Source organism: Mus pahari, chromosome 5 (genome assembly GCF_900095145.1).
Source record: "Mus pahari chromosome 5, PAHARI_EIJ_v1.1, whole genome shotgun sequence".
Classification (NCBI taxonomy): Eukaryota; Metazoa; Chordata; class Mammalia; order Rodentia; family Muridae; genus Mus; species Mus pahari.
In genome coordinates this window covers 98,829,172-98,844,994 of record NC_034594.1, presented here as the reverse complement: position 1 = coordinate 98,844,994, position 15,823 = coordinate 98,829,172, and the positions used below count along the sequence as shown (strand labels likewise).

The following is a 15,823-nucleotide window of genomic DNA, read 5'->3' as shown; positions in this document are numbered from 1 at the left end:
TTGAAAACCAAAACCAAAACCAAAACCAAAACCAAAACCAAAACCAAAACCAAAACCAAAACCAAAAACAAAAACAAAAACAAAAACAAAAACACAACAACAACAAAACAACCAAACAAATAAATAACCCCTGCAAAAAAACAAATCCAAACCCAAACCAAAACATAAAGAAAACAAAACAAAAAACGAAATTAACTTAGCCAGTGTTGCCTGCCTTTAAGTTTATTCTATAATATAGATGTTTATGCTGAAGTGTTGCTTCAGATTGCCTACTGTGTATGTGTATATGTGTGTTGGTGTGTGCTTGTGACTGAGGAGGCTAGAGGAAGTATTTGATTCCATTGAACTTAAGTACAGGCAGCTGTGAACCAGTAAAGGTGAGTCTTGTGTAAGAATTTGAACAGCCAAGCCAGCCTTCTAGCCCCAGCTTCTACTTAGTTAATTTCTCATAGTTATAAATGCTTGAATAACTATGTATCTCTTGACAGTTGTTTTTGTCACATATGATGCCTTTTTTGTTAACAACTTTAGATTTCAAAAATATCTTTTAAAGATTATATAGATATCCATGGAAGGCTAATCCAGGAACCTACAGGTTTACATTGTTATACATGGTGATACACCGGAGGGAGGGGTATCTACATGAACTCAGAAATGGTATGAAGCTTTTAATCTATTCCTGCTGGTAGATGCTAAGAGGAAGTCAGGGAGATTGATGAGCAGTTGCTGTTTATCCACTCATGCATTGTTGGTGAGTAAGCACGGTGTGGGAGACTTCTTTTCAGCCTCATTAAATAAGTTAATCATAGAAATCAGAAGGAAAATTCTAGACAACATGCGGAGCACTTAAACAACAATGCAATTTTTTTTTTTTTTTTATTGCTAAGATGTCAGCAGATGTGGCTGTGTTCAGGTGTCAAAAGACACTGTCATCTTTTAGATCTGTTGTGGATAAATAAAAAACTCAAAGGACATTGCTCCAGTTTTATTACTGCTGCTGAGATAAATGTATTCTGACAAAAGGCAAATAATTAAGGGAAGGGCTGGAGAGAAAGCTCGGTGGATAAGAACATGTACTGCTCTTCCAGGGTCCTGGGATTCTGTTCCCGGCATTTGCGTGGAGAGCATTTGTGTGGAGAACGTCATGACTCGGCTCCAGATGACCCAATACCCACTTCTGGACTCTACAAGCTCCTTCACATACAGGGCTGTTCCCCCTCCAACACACATACACACATAAAAACAATAAAATAAAAATTTAGAAATAAAACAATTAGTAGAGAGTTTATATTAGGTCACAATTCCAGAATATACTCAAAGCATCATATACTCAAAGCAATAGGAGCTTGAATAGGCACATCACAACATCCACTGTTAAGAACACACACATACACACAAACACACACACACAGCAGAGAGAGGAGGGGACAGACAAAGGGGGAGGAAGGGAGAGGGGGGGGAAAGGGAGAGGAAGAGGAAGAGGGAGAGGGAGACAGAGAGGGAGACAGATACAGAGACAATGTGAATGCATGCATATTTAGAGGTTAGCTCTTTCTCTTTACTCTTACATGGTACAATACCACAAACCATGCAATAGTAACACACTCTTTCAGATTGATCTTATCAAATCAGCCAAATAATCAAGACTGTCCCCCACAGACATGTCCACAGTCCAGCTTGATCTAGATGGTCTCAAAGTCATATGTATATGTGTGTGGACATGTGTATGTATGTGTCTGTGTGTGTGTGTTTATATGTGCATATACATACACATTGATAATATGCAGAAGATTACCAATCAGCTATGAAAATTATTCCTTAGAATTAAAATGTTGCAACAGATTTGAAAATGATATTAATATCATTTCTGCAAAATCTCATTTAGATATTTTTTTGAATAGATGCTGCAAATATCTATCAAGTCAAGGAAAACTCAGTGCTTATTTTGAGAGTTCACAGCGGTGAGCTGGCATGGATGGATCAGTTTAGTTACTCCAGCTCTTGCTCAGGCTACATCTCAAAGTACACAGGCTCGATTTTTGTGGCTATTGTTTTTGTTCAGAATTTTGAAGGTGTGATTCGCTTGCCTCCTGACAAAGGTTTCTGAGGTATGCCTACTGGTTTGCTCTTCCCTGATATATATATATATATATATATATATATATATATATATATATATATATATCCTAAACATATGTTTAGAGTTAATATTTACAATATTTACATCTTTTTTTACATTTTTTTATTCTTGAGAATTTCATGTGTTCTAATGTACCACATTTCCTCAATAATTTAAAGAGTTTGAGTAAAGTATATCTGAGCATCATTTTTGTTTTCTTCATTTGTAATTAGACTGTATTAAACCTTTGATTTTGTTAGTTTGCAATTGTGATTGCATTTGGAAACTTTTGCTATTTTCTTATCAAAGATCTTTCCAATCATCACTCTTCTGTCCTTCAGGGATTCAAAATACACAGGTATTCATAGCTGCTTGCAGGTAGAGTATCCCACAGTTCTGTTCTCTGTCTAATTCTTTCCAGACTTTTTCTCCGTGTGCTTCCCCTTTATACAGATTTGATATCTTTTTCACAGGTGCTTATCTGCTCTGTCCTGGAATTATGCTGCTAATACCAACAGTACTTTAGTTTTCTCTTTGCTTCCATAGCTATGTACACTATATTTTTATCATGGTATTAATGAAGATATTCCAACTGATTTTTCCATAGTGTGCATTATGAATATGCTTGCTTTTTATTTCTGGAAAGTTTTTAGTAAACAATACAAAATCTGGACACTGCCTCATTAAAATTCCTTCTATGATGCTGCTAAAGGTATTTGGAAAGAGTTTGTTCTCCACCTTTTGTTAATCAGACCTCTGTTTAAGTCTGCTTTTGTCTCACTGTTGAGGCATCAGTCAGTGCTGTGCGATAGAAGCAGAGTTGTTCTTAGCACCAGTTTTTTTTGTTCTTTCTTTCTTGTGTGTGTGTGTGTGTGTGCGCGCGCGCGTGTGTGTGCGCGCGTGTGTGTGTGTGTGTGTGCTCATCCATATGTACACACATGGAAGACAGATACATAATTTTTAAGATGCTCTTTCACTGAACCTGTAGCTCACAGATTCAGCCAAACTGATTGTCCATCTGCCCTCTGTGATCTTTCTGTCTCTGATGCTTATTTTCAGCCGTGGGAGAACTAACCCATGCTCACACTGCCTAGCATTTACTCATGTACAGGAGTGCTAAGGACCTAAACTCAGATCCTCATGTTTGCTCAATAAGTCCCTGAGTCACCTCCCTAACCCTCTGAGAGTTTCTTTATGTGAAAATTGCTGAAGTCTTCTGCCCATGGGCCTCTCACATTTCCACTCTGTGCTCCACAAAGTAACTTAGCCTGCACCTTTAATGACTTCAGGGGAGTGAGATCTTGGGGTTAAGTCTAGAATGTTCACTGAGCACTATTCCCTGTGTCACTCTAGTCAGTAAGTTCAAGCAATCTCAAGGTTCATTAAATCTGCTTTCTCCCTCAGAATTACTGTCCTTCATGCCTAATCTTTGGTGTCTTGGAGAACATTTTTGCTACATTTTTAAAGTATGTTCTATTGTCTTTTATTTTGTTTTGCTTTTAGTTTGATTAGAAATGTTGGTAAAGATGATCCCTATTAATCAACTTGAGGTGGACATCTGAAGGCATCAGTTGATCTAAGATAATATTTAACCTCCCAAGTTTGGTCTCAATTATAATTTTAATTTCCCAGATGTTGATAAAATATAAGGAATTTTTGTATAAGGATTAATTTATTATTTCACAATACAACTTCAATAGGTAGTGGTGCCAGTGAAATCCCTTAATATGTAGTTGCTAGATGCAAAGAATTTACTTAACTTTTAAGTTTGACATGTTTAGTATATACATGGTGTTTGTTTGTCCCTTGTAACTTTGACATGTTTACTATAACCTGGTGTTTGCCTGTCCTTGTAACTTATTTTTTCTAAGGGAGTATTTCTCAGATTATTGTTTGGAAATTTTCACTTATGGACAACAAATCCTTCTTTGCCAGTGTATGTTTAAAAGTAAAGTAAGGCTTCAAACAATAGCTGGGTGATATAAACCTCTCAGCCCTTGTCTGCCATCCTGGCTCTGATTCTTCAGCCCCAGTGATAGAAGGTAACCAGGTTGTAAGCTACATAAACTTTTTTTCTACCCTGAAGTTGCTACATATCAGGATAATTTATCACAGAAACAGAAATAGAACTGAAATAATTAGCATATCCAAAGAGATAACTAGAGTTTTCTTGGGTTGATTATACCTAATCAGGATGTATTTCCAATCTTGTTAATTAATATTTTCTTCACCTCTGTTGACTTTCAAATATCTTAATGGAAGAAAATTCTAAAACCCCTGAATCATGGCTTTCTGTGTTAGTTAGTCATTTTCCTACATGAAGATTGTAGCAAAATCAACCCCAAAGCTTCACAGATATGTACTTACGATGCCACTGGAGTAAAGATAGAAATGGGTGGATTTCTTCTGCATTTGCTTTTCTTTTTAAAATATGGTATTCTTTCATTTGTATTGGCATGTGTACACACACACACACACACACACACACACACACACACACACATTATTTATGTAGGTACTTACAGCACCAAAGAGGTGGCCTCAGATTCTCTTATTTGGAGTTATGGTTGGTTGAGAGCCACCTAACATTTGGGTGCTCTGAACAGAACCTGGGTCCTCCATAGAAGCAGTAACTGCTTTTAAGCACTGAACCATGTCTCCAGTCCTTGTTTATCTCCTTTTCAACATAGCCACAGTAGGATAAATCTTTACAAAGGCACTCAAAAGTAGTTTAGGCTTTATTTTCATAGTATGAACAATTGAGCCATTAGCAGTTTGGCACTCCAACCTTAGTGTATGACATAAAGGAAAAATCACTTGGCTTTCTTTATTCTCAGGCTTTTACCTGGAATTCAGTCAGCATGTTTTTTTTATTTTGAATGGAGTGAATAAGATAATAGTTGTAATGATTGCTTTGGGACCCAGACCATTCATCTTATACATATAATACATTTCCCTCAAGATATATGTGTCTAAATTTTCCATTTTCTATGTTTACAATGATGGTGAATACCGAGTCTGAGTGTATAATACCATTTTCTTATTTAAAAAAATAACTCTTTTAAAAGATTCAAAATAGGAGATAAAATTGCTCTTTGATTTCAATGCACTCTGCATGAGAGCAGGGACACATGACTAAGATGAAAGTGGGCAACATTTCATGACAATAGCTTTAGCAACTGGAAACTCATTTTGCTAAGCAATAGAAGGAATATTTCCAAGTCTGAAACACTTCAGAAGTTTACTTTTGTTGTTGTTGTTTTCCATACCTACATAACATGAGGGTACTATACAGCAGAACAGGGGACATGTGAAATACAGAAGGCTGGCCAAAGTGTAACCTTGAAGCTGGTGCTTGTGGAAGAACACAACAGAATGAATACCATGTTTCCAGACAGTTATTGCAAAGACCTAGTTATGAATCTCTTTAACTATCTCTCTGAAACTATTGCTTATAGAGAAAAGATTTTTTTGGAGCAGGTAATTTCTCAAATGAAATAGTTTTAACAGAATGATGATAAATAGAGAAGAGTTGTATACAGTTTCTGGGTTGCTGGAAAGGAAGAGGCAGTTTTCTTCAGAGATTCAGGCCCTGGTAGGTTGTCCATGATCCAGTAAATGAGCTCACAACTGCTCACATGCAGGCTTTATAAAATGGACTTGGTGGGGTAAAGACAACAGAAACAAACTGTAGAGGGATATGTAGCAGAGGGTATGGAAGGTTTTGGAGGACAAATAGTGAGTCGATTAGTCAAAATATATTTTACATATTAATGAAATTCTCAAACAATAAAAATATAAAGAGAGATAACCCTTCTAGCAACGAATGACACACTGTTAATATTCCTTATAGATGCATACTATTTGCTTTGTAAGCAAAATATATTTCAAATAATAAAATCAGTTTTCACATATTTATTGAATATAAATTCTGTCTATGTATTATTAATAATATCATCATTCCCCTTTTCCTATTGGCTTCAATCACAAGAATTGTTTATTATCTTGTCTTTCTACCATGACTTCTGATATTTATCTATTGAAATAACAAATGGAGAACCTGAGTTCAATTCCCAGAATCTGATGTGGACAGTTCAAATAACTTCAGCTTCAGAGAATACAAGCCTCTTTTCTTACCTTCATGTTCACCTATACACATGTGCTTAAACCCACACACAAACACACAAACATAGACATAAGAAAAAATAAACGTTTAGAGGCTGAAGGTATGTCCCAGTGGTCAAGTGAACATGATGCAGAGGACACCCACATGGCAGTTCACAAAATTCAGTAACCCCAGTTCCAGCCCCAGACAGATCCATTTCCCTTTTCTGCCCCCTTTTGGACACTTCACAAGGTGGTATACATACATACATGCAAGCAAAACAGCCTATCCTACAACTAAGTTTAAAACTTTAAAATAAGCAAGAAATAAGTTAATCCTTAAAGACACTTACCCAATAGTAGCTCAGTTAATTTGTTACCAATTTCCTGTTGTTTGACCCTCCCATGATTATTGAGAGTATATGCTGCAAGTTAATGTCCATTTTCAATATGCGTGGGACCACAAATGTTTCAGGACTTTGATTTGTGTTGTGTGTTAAATACTTCTGAGTGCCCTGCATGGACATCCAGTCCTAAGCCAAAACTCCAAAGACTGCTGTGCTCCCAAATCCAAAATTGTTTTAAGAATCATTTTGATGATTTAAGAATCATTTGTTCAGATATGACACTAGGAAATATGGATGCTGATAATTATCTGTCTCATACCGTTGAGTAATGAGAAAATCAGGGCCAAGCTGTTTCATTGGACTTCTATCTCTGTACTTATCCACAGGGAGATGCCACTTTGTTCTATCAACCCATCCTTCCTTCACCATCTCCCTCTGTATCTTTTTTGGCCAACAGTTGACTTCTCCATTGTGTGGATCTGCCATTGCTTTCTGTTTTCATCACTTTCATGTCCTTTTCCACTTTTAGTATACATTGATGGTTTTCAAGTTTCTCTGTCTTCTGTGTTATGACGGTCATAGGCATGCAGCCTCAACTGGATGCCAAAAAAGCTCAATGTAAGTTTTCACCTGCCCTCCTCTGTCTTTGTTCTGGTTCTCTACATCACACTCACCAAGCAATTGCAAATATGCTGCTAATTGCAGCAAGAAGATGTCAATTGCCATTTTTGGGGATATATTCAGTTGATATCCATCAATGACTCATTGTACATTTTATTATTTTTTACCACATCAAGTGGCTCACAACTGTATGTCAGTTCAACTGCAGGGATTCCAGTACTTTCCTCTGACCTCCAAAGACACTGCACATATAGGTACACACACACACACACACACACACACACACGAATAAAAATTAAAACAATTATAAAAGAGAATATTATGGAGAAATGACCATGTCTAGAGTGAATATTCATAAGGTTTACACTCTGGATTGTAAGATAAATGCATGGAATTACATGTTAATGACATATTATCTCATTAACTAAATGTCCAGAGATTCGATTTGGACTCCCATTCATCTGATTCCCAGCATGTGGAACCTGTGTTGAAAGGAACAGATGATCTCTAAATTTGAGGTTGGCCCAGGAGACATGGCTATATGTCCTTATTTCTATCCATTAGCTATTGCTCATGTGTTGGGACAGAGCATGGACAGTCTCCACTTTAGTGAATGTTACGACCCCGAGCAGGATAGGAACTAGAGTATCTGTACCCGAGTGCACTGATGTGCACTAGGAATGTTTTAAAAGAACAGCACTTTGGGGACATTTCATTACCAGTCCTGTTTTTAGAGCACAATGAAATATGGATTCATTTTTATGATCACAAACTATATTTTCCTAGGTCATACATTGACTGCCTCAGAAATTTAAATAAGAGTTATAAATCTAATGTGTCTAAATACCTGGAAATTTCTTTTAAATCTTTCTTGTGTTTTGCGAAAGGACACTGATATAGCTGTCTCTTGAGAGGCTATGCTAGTGCCTGGCAAACACAGAAGTGGCTGCTCACAGTCAGCTATTGGATGGAACTCAGGGCCCCCAATGGAAGAGTTAGAGAAAGTATTCAAGAGCTGAAGGGGTGTGCAACCCTATAGAAGGAACAACAATATGAACTAACCAGTACCCCCTGAGCTTGTATCTCTAGCTGCATATGTAACAGAAGATGGCCTAGTTGGCCATCACTGGGAAGAGAGGCCCCTTGGTCTTGTAAACTTTATATGCCCCAGTACAGGGGAATGCCAGGGCCAAGGAGTGGGTAGGTAGGGAAGCAGGGCAGGGGGAGAGTGCAGGGAACTTTCGGGATCGTATAAATAAAGAAAATATCTAAAAAAAAAAACCAAAAAAAAAAAACAACAAACACCCCAGACACACACACACACACTTTTTTCTATAATGAGCACTGAGAATTTAACAAATGGACATTTTACTTAAGGCATTATTGGATACCTTCTAAGTAATTCTTAGTTCTCATATTAACAAAGTAGATTAAGCAGATCCAACCATTAAGGATAATGCTATATCTTGAATTAGACAATATGAGTAAAATGCTAATATTGTATTTGTCTTAACAAAAATCCTCATAAATATGCAATACCATGCAATTACATGTGACCCCATTGTATCCTTGATTAGGGGACTCAGAATCTCAGAATTGGAGCATTTGTTTGATTTTCCACTTTGATTTTTAATTCCCACACAATTGTACATTTTTTGGCAATGCAATATTTCAATATGCATACTCATATATGCATGTGTAATGAGCAAAGCAAATGAGTGAGGCCTACATCCCCTAAAATATGATTGTTTGCATAAAACATTCAAGATCCTTTGTTATAGCTACTTTGAAACATGAAATCCATTATTATTGGTTATAAAACTTGGGAGTTTATCATCTATTTAACCAGCCAAGGATGAGTGTCTGCTACCATCCCTTGCCCTTAAAGATGTGAAAACCACTATAACACTCTCAATTTCTTTCAGATTGACCTTTTCTACTTATCATGTATGAAAGCAGTCATATGATGTTTGCTCTTTTGCATCTTGATTGTCTTACTAGTCCCAGTGAACTCCAGGATTTACAAGTTGATAAGATTTCATTCTTCTTCTTGTATCTGACATTATTATATGAACAATATTCATGTGAGCCTTATGTGAGAATATATGGAAAACATATTTTCATTTTCTGGTTAAACACTGAACACCTCCAAGTTTGATCACTCCTGTTAACTAATACGGATTGTACAGCAGACACTAGAATTACCAGCTTTTATTCAACAAACTGACTGCAGTTCCTTCAAGTAAGTGCCCAGTAGTGTGTCTGTTTTCACTTGTTTTGAGGAGGATACATTCTGTTTTCCATGATGGCTGCATTCACCATATCTCGTCCCATCATCAATGTAAAATGTATTTCCTTCTCTTTGTTTGCATAATTCCTGGCAATTCAACTAACTTTCTGCTTGAAAGTATGTTCATTGGAGTAAGGAACTGTCTCCCTGTGATCTATATTTACATTTCCAAGATATCTAATGATTCTGAATATTTTTTAGTATTCCCAGTGTGTGTGCGTGTGTGGGTGTGTGTGTGTGTGGGGGGGTGTATACACTTAGGCCTTTTTTCATTTTTGATCAGATTTTGTTTGGTTTCTTAGGTTTAATATTGTTGGATATTCTTGTATGTTCTGCACACTAGCTTTTTTATATATGAGAAAGTTGGAAACATTTTCTTCCATGTCATGTCAACACTGTTTTGTTGTGGAGAATCTTTATTGTTTAATACTGTCTGTCTATCTTTGTTTTTATTGACCGTGATTTGGGTAGACATTACACGACATATCAAAAAATGGAGAAATATACTATGTCCAGCCTGCTGTATGTTAACATTTCTTGAAGTGATCTCTCATAGTTAGAACTGAAGTATGGATTACTTCCAGTCTTTCATTTTTAGATTCAGAATGACTAGGATGTAGAAAGTTGATAAACTGATCAAAGAACAGATGGCTTTCAATAATGCTCGCTGTGTCCCAGTCATCTACTCCTTCAGCATCAACACTTAAGCTGTATTGGTTCCTCAGCATTTCTATCACATGGCCATTTTCACCCTGATAGTAAAATTCCTCTCCTTATTATATACCATGCACTTCTGTTCCACTTAGAATGTCAGTATGAAACCAAAGCTCTGTCCAATATGTCTTTTCAGTCCTTGAATTCATGGAAATTTTGTATGTTTAGTAATTTCTCAACTTTGATAGCTTATTCCAGGAACAACAACTGTGGAATAGGCTACAATGAGAAGCACTTTCATTCAATTTTTAGACAAAAGCAAATGTTAACAACACATTTAAAGTAGATGAAAATAATTAAGTCTTCTATAGCATACATTCTTTTGGATCAGGAAATCTGCATGTTTCATGATTTATTAAAGTCAAGGAGTGCTTATGCAGGTCTTAAATATTATGGATCAATAGATGCATATATAGATAGATAATAGGTAGATAGGTAGATCATAAATTGATAAATGATAGATAGATAGATAGATAGATAGATAGATAGATAGATAGATAGATAGATAGATAACCTAATATTACAGATTTCTAAGGTTGAATATTTCAGATCAATGAAATGTTTGAATATTATATAATGTTTATTGGTGTCAAAAAGCTGACCTACATTAGTAGCAAAGAAAATAGTTCTTGAATATTCCACATTGATTAAAAATCAATATAGAAGCTTACTTTCCACTTTATATGAACAGACAGTAAACTTGATTTAATAGATAGATAGATAGATAGATAGTATAAATACTGAGTATATTTGTGTATGTGCATACATATATGTATGTGTGCATGTCTGTGTTGTTTAATGTCCATTAAGTTCATTCTAAGTATTGATAATATTGAATTACCTAGCTGTTTTCCCAGCAAAGTAATGAAAGTAGACATCTGATAAGAGAAGAGAAAGTAGTATTTAATCATTGTATATGCAATATAAAATTATTTCTGACAGCAAAATAATTTTCAAAACATAACAGTGTCATAAAGCAGTGACAAAAGTCAACTGAGTTTCAAAGGTTGAAATTTGTTTGATGTGATAAAGTGCTCAAAACTGTATCATTTGTGTCCTTAGAAATGTGAACATTGAATTTGAATAGGTTGCTTTTATTTACATTCTATGAGTATTATTTTAGAAGAATTAAAATCCTTTCCCATATTTTGACTGATGAATCAATCATTTGATTTCTACTATGTGCTGTTATTATGCTTCTACAGTTGTCAAAACATTTTAATATGTTTCACACTTTCTTTGAGTATTTTTTACTATTTATTCTATTAGTTATTTGTGTATATGTGCATATGTGCCATTAAGTGCATGCAGATGAGGGTGCCACAGGAGACCACAAGAGGGCACTGGATCATCTGGAGCTAGAGTTAATAGTGGTGATGAGCTACCTTGTGTGAATGCTTGGAACTGAACTGGGGTCCTCTGCAAGAACTGTCAGCAGTCTGAAACCTGCCCCTTGCTTCCAGGTTCTACCTCCCCTGTGAGTATTTTAAATAAGCTGAATAATATGACTCTCAACATGAGCTGGGAGAGCAAAGCATGATTTCTCTCTTGAGATTTCTCTACAGTGTTTCATCCAATTCTGAATCTATAGGATCACTTAAGCCCAACAGAAAGCAAAGGGGGAGATAACTGTTTGTAACTTCCCACTACTGAATACTGCATTTCATCTTAAGAAATTCACACTTGTAAGTGCCAAGCTCCTTAATATTGCCAACATCTAGATCCTAGTTTGTGATGAATAAAGACAAAATATTCATTGCTCCAAAATACTGTGGAGAAATAAGTCTAGTTGTAATTAACTTGAACATGCTGGGGCATTTAGTTTGTTTACTATTTGTTGCAGTACTGTTTGTTTTTTTAAGTCCTTCCATTCTTTACCTAAGATTTTGTTTGTAGACCTTAATTATTTTAGTTTATACTTTTTCTGTTTTATTGTCCATATTTAAGAAAAATCAAAATATCAATTTCTTGGGTGTTGCAATCATGAATATACAACAGATACAGAAACCTGAATGAAGCCTGCACAAGATTGGCCCTTGGATCTTTCCAACATGGATATGGGAGAGACTCATAAGGCCTTACCCTTTTCTGAAGAGGTATTGGCAGTTAGTGTTTGTTGGACAGGCAACAGAGTGGCAAAGTTTTCAAAGGTATTATCACTGATAAGTTTCTCCTAGGATAGTAAATAACTCATGTAACCCTAATGAAACTCCGTGGTTGGTGAAGACAACTAGTTAGGAAGAAGGGGTTCTGAGGGAGAGTTAGGGGGAATATTATCAAAACAGCTCTCTATGTCTATAAAATTTGCAAACAATAAAGAATGAAGGTCTGAAGAAATGGATCAGGAGTTAAGAACTCTTGGTGCTAGCAGGGAGCGGAGGAGTTCACGAGTAAGAGAAATCCTGAGCAAATCAATGTGATTCTGACAGTTAGGATGACTCAGACTGATTAGCAGATGGTACTTAGGCAATACTATTTCTCATGTGGGCCAGGCTCAAGAGAGTTAACAAAAACATTCTACAGAGTCTGAGTACTCTTGAATCACTCAGGGTGCACAAAGACAAGCATATGCAGCTTTCTTCCCCTGTATCTCCTCCAGAGGTATTTTCTTATGCTGTATCTAACAGAGACTCTGAGGTTCAGGGTTCCAGTGGTAATCACAGCCATAGCATTAGGAAACCCTACCTGAGTTTAGCTTCATTGTATGTGTGTCAGTACTTTCTTCATTGCCTTGCTGCCACTAGGCAGGGTTCTAAGACCCAAAGTCCTGTGGATTGAAGCAGTTCCTCTTACAGAAGGTGTATGTTAGGTCATACTGGCTAGTCAACTTGACACAGTCACTGTAGACGAGAAGGACACAAAAGAAAAAGAAGACTTAGTAAAATGGGCTTGTAGGCAGCCCTGTACAGTGTTTCCTTGATTAGTAATTGATGGAGAAAGGCTCAGAACATTGTGGGTGGGCAGTTGATCCTGAGTGAGAATTACAGGGACTGAAATGGAGAGGATCCTGAGGGAAAAAATGTCCAGCAGCAGGCCCAAAGAGGGATCTAGCTCAAGGGGAGATCCCAAGGCCTCATACTGTTTCTGAGGCTATGGAGCACTTACACAAAGGGACCTAGCATGACAGCATTCTTGAAGACCCAAGAGTCAGAGGTAGATATTTGCACCCAACCAATGGACAGAAGCAGCTGACCCCTGTTGTTGAATTAGGGAAAGACAGAAGCTGAGGAGGAGGGTGACCCTGTAGGAGGACCAGCAATCTCAATTAACCTGGAACCCCGAGATCTCTGAAACACTGGACCACCAAACAGCCAGCATACACCAACTGCCCTCGACACATATACAATAGAGGACTTCTGGGTCTGTGATCATTCAGAAAGGATGCACCAAACCCGAAAGAGACTTCAAGGCCCCAGGTAGTTTAGAGGTCAGGTGGTATGGGAGGGGTTGGACATCCACATCGAGACAATGGGGTGGGGAGGAGGTATGGGACGTGGAGCACTAGGATGGTAGACAGGGTGAGGGGAATAAAATATGAAGTGTAAATAAATAAATAAATAAACAAATAAATAAATAATTTTTAAAAAGTAGTTTGAGCAAGCCTTTGGGAACAGGAGAGTAAGCAGAATCTCTCACAGCCTCTGTATCAGCTTCTGCCTCCAGGATCCTGCCATGCTTGGATGATAAAGAATCCTGTGGAGCTGTGCACCAAATAAACCATTTCTCCCTGAGTTGCTTTGGTCATGGTGTTTCCTCACAGCAATAGAAACCTTAACTAAAACAAACACTCATATCAGATGGCTAACAAATGAGTATAAGTCTTTTTTTTTTAATTATTTTACTAGATATATTTTTATTTACATTTCAAATGTTATGCCCTTTCCTGGTTTCCTCTCCGGAACGCCATATCCCACCCCACTCCCCCTGTGTCTGTGATGGTGTTCCCCCACCCACAAATTCCCACTTCCCTGTCATGACATTTCCCTACATTGGGACATCTAGCCCTCACAAAACCAGGGGCTTCTCCTATTGATGTCCAACAAGGCCTTCTTCTGCTATATATGCAGCTGGATCCATGGGTCCCTCCATGATCTTTGGTTGGTGTTTTAGTCCCTGAGAGCTCTTGGGGGTGAGGGGAGGTCTGGTTTGTTGATATCGTTGTTAGTCCTATGGGATTACAAACCTCTTCAGTTCCTTCAGTACTTTCTCTAACTTCTCCATTGGGGACCCTGTGCTCAGTCCAATGGTTGGCTGTGAGCATCCACCTCTGTGTTTGTCAGGCTCTGGCAAAGCCTCTCAGGAGACAGCTATATCAGACTCCTGTCAGCAAGCACTTCTTAGCATCCACAATAGTGTCTGGGTTTGGTAGCTGTATGAGGGATGGATCCCCAGGTGAAATCCAGAGGATCTGATGACATTTCCTGGGCTCATGGGTGTTTTCATGTATTCAAGTGTGTATGTGTGTCTGTGTGTGTGCATACTCTTAAATAAATAAATACTCAATACTCTACTCATAAAATAAATATCTAGAAATAAAGTAAAAACTAAAAAAAAAATGAAGAAAGAATAAAGGTAGACAAAGTATATACTAAGGGATACGTATATAGAGAAAAAGGAACAAAGATAAAGTGCACAAGCATAGTGTTACATGCCTTTTATCACAGCACAAGAGATGCAGAGTTATATACAGCTCCAAGACAGTCTCCTGTACATATATGAGGTCCAAGCTACCTAGGGATTGAGACATATAGCAAAAATTTGCAGGAAAAAACAACTCCTTAAAAAATAACGCTACAATTATTCAAGTAGTTGTTTGTGTGTGTGCTTCATAATATGATTTCGAAAGTTGAAGTTATTTTTCTAGTAAATGTAGATTTCTAAGCTGACATATCTTTTCTCTGGATGTCCTTTAGTTCCAGAAAGTTGGTTGTTTTTTGTATTACCATTAACTTCTTTTGGCCAATTATAAATGGGGGGATGTTTTAGTCAGGCTTTTGAATCCTGCAAACATCATGACCAAGAAGCAAGTTGGGGAGGAAAGGGTTTATTCGACTTACATTTCCATACTGCTGTTGATCACCAAAGGATGTAGGACTGGAACTCAAGCAGGTCAGAAAGCAGGAGTTGATGGAGAGGCCATGGATAGATGTTCTTTACTGGTTTGCCTCCCCTTCTTGCTCAGCCTGCTCTCTTATAGAACCCAAGACTACCAGCCCAGAGATGGTCCCACCCACAATGGCTCCCCACTTGGTCATTAATTGAGAAAATTCCCTGCAGCTGGATCTCATGGAGGCATTTCCCCAACTGAAGCTCCTTTTTCTGTGATAACTCTAACTGTGTCAAGTTGACACAAAATTAGCCAGTACAATTGACCCCTTGTCAACTTGACACACAAACACATCACTAGTAAGCCTTAATCCTTAGTTCTTATTCATTCCCAAGATCTAAATAACTTTAAAAGTCCCACAGTCTTTACATATTAAAAGTTCAATTCCTTTAAAATATCCAGTATCTTTTAAAATACAAAGTACTTTAAAATTCAAAGTCTCTTAACTGTGGGCTTCACTAAATACTTCTTTCAAGTGGGAAAAAATATCAGGGCACAGTCACAATCAAAAGAAAAATCAA

At 37.2% G+C, this 15,823-nt stretch overlaps 1 protein-coding gene across 1 annotated transcript in view; it reads left to right on the top strand.

The window, feature by feature from the left end:
- Positions 1–15,823, top strand: part of Dpp10 (dipeptidyl peptidase like 10) — a 1,452,235-nt gene that overhangs the window by 648,278 nt on the left and 788,134 nt on the right. The window lies entirely within an intron of this gene.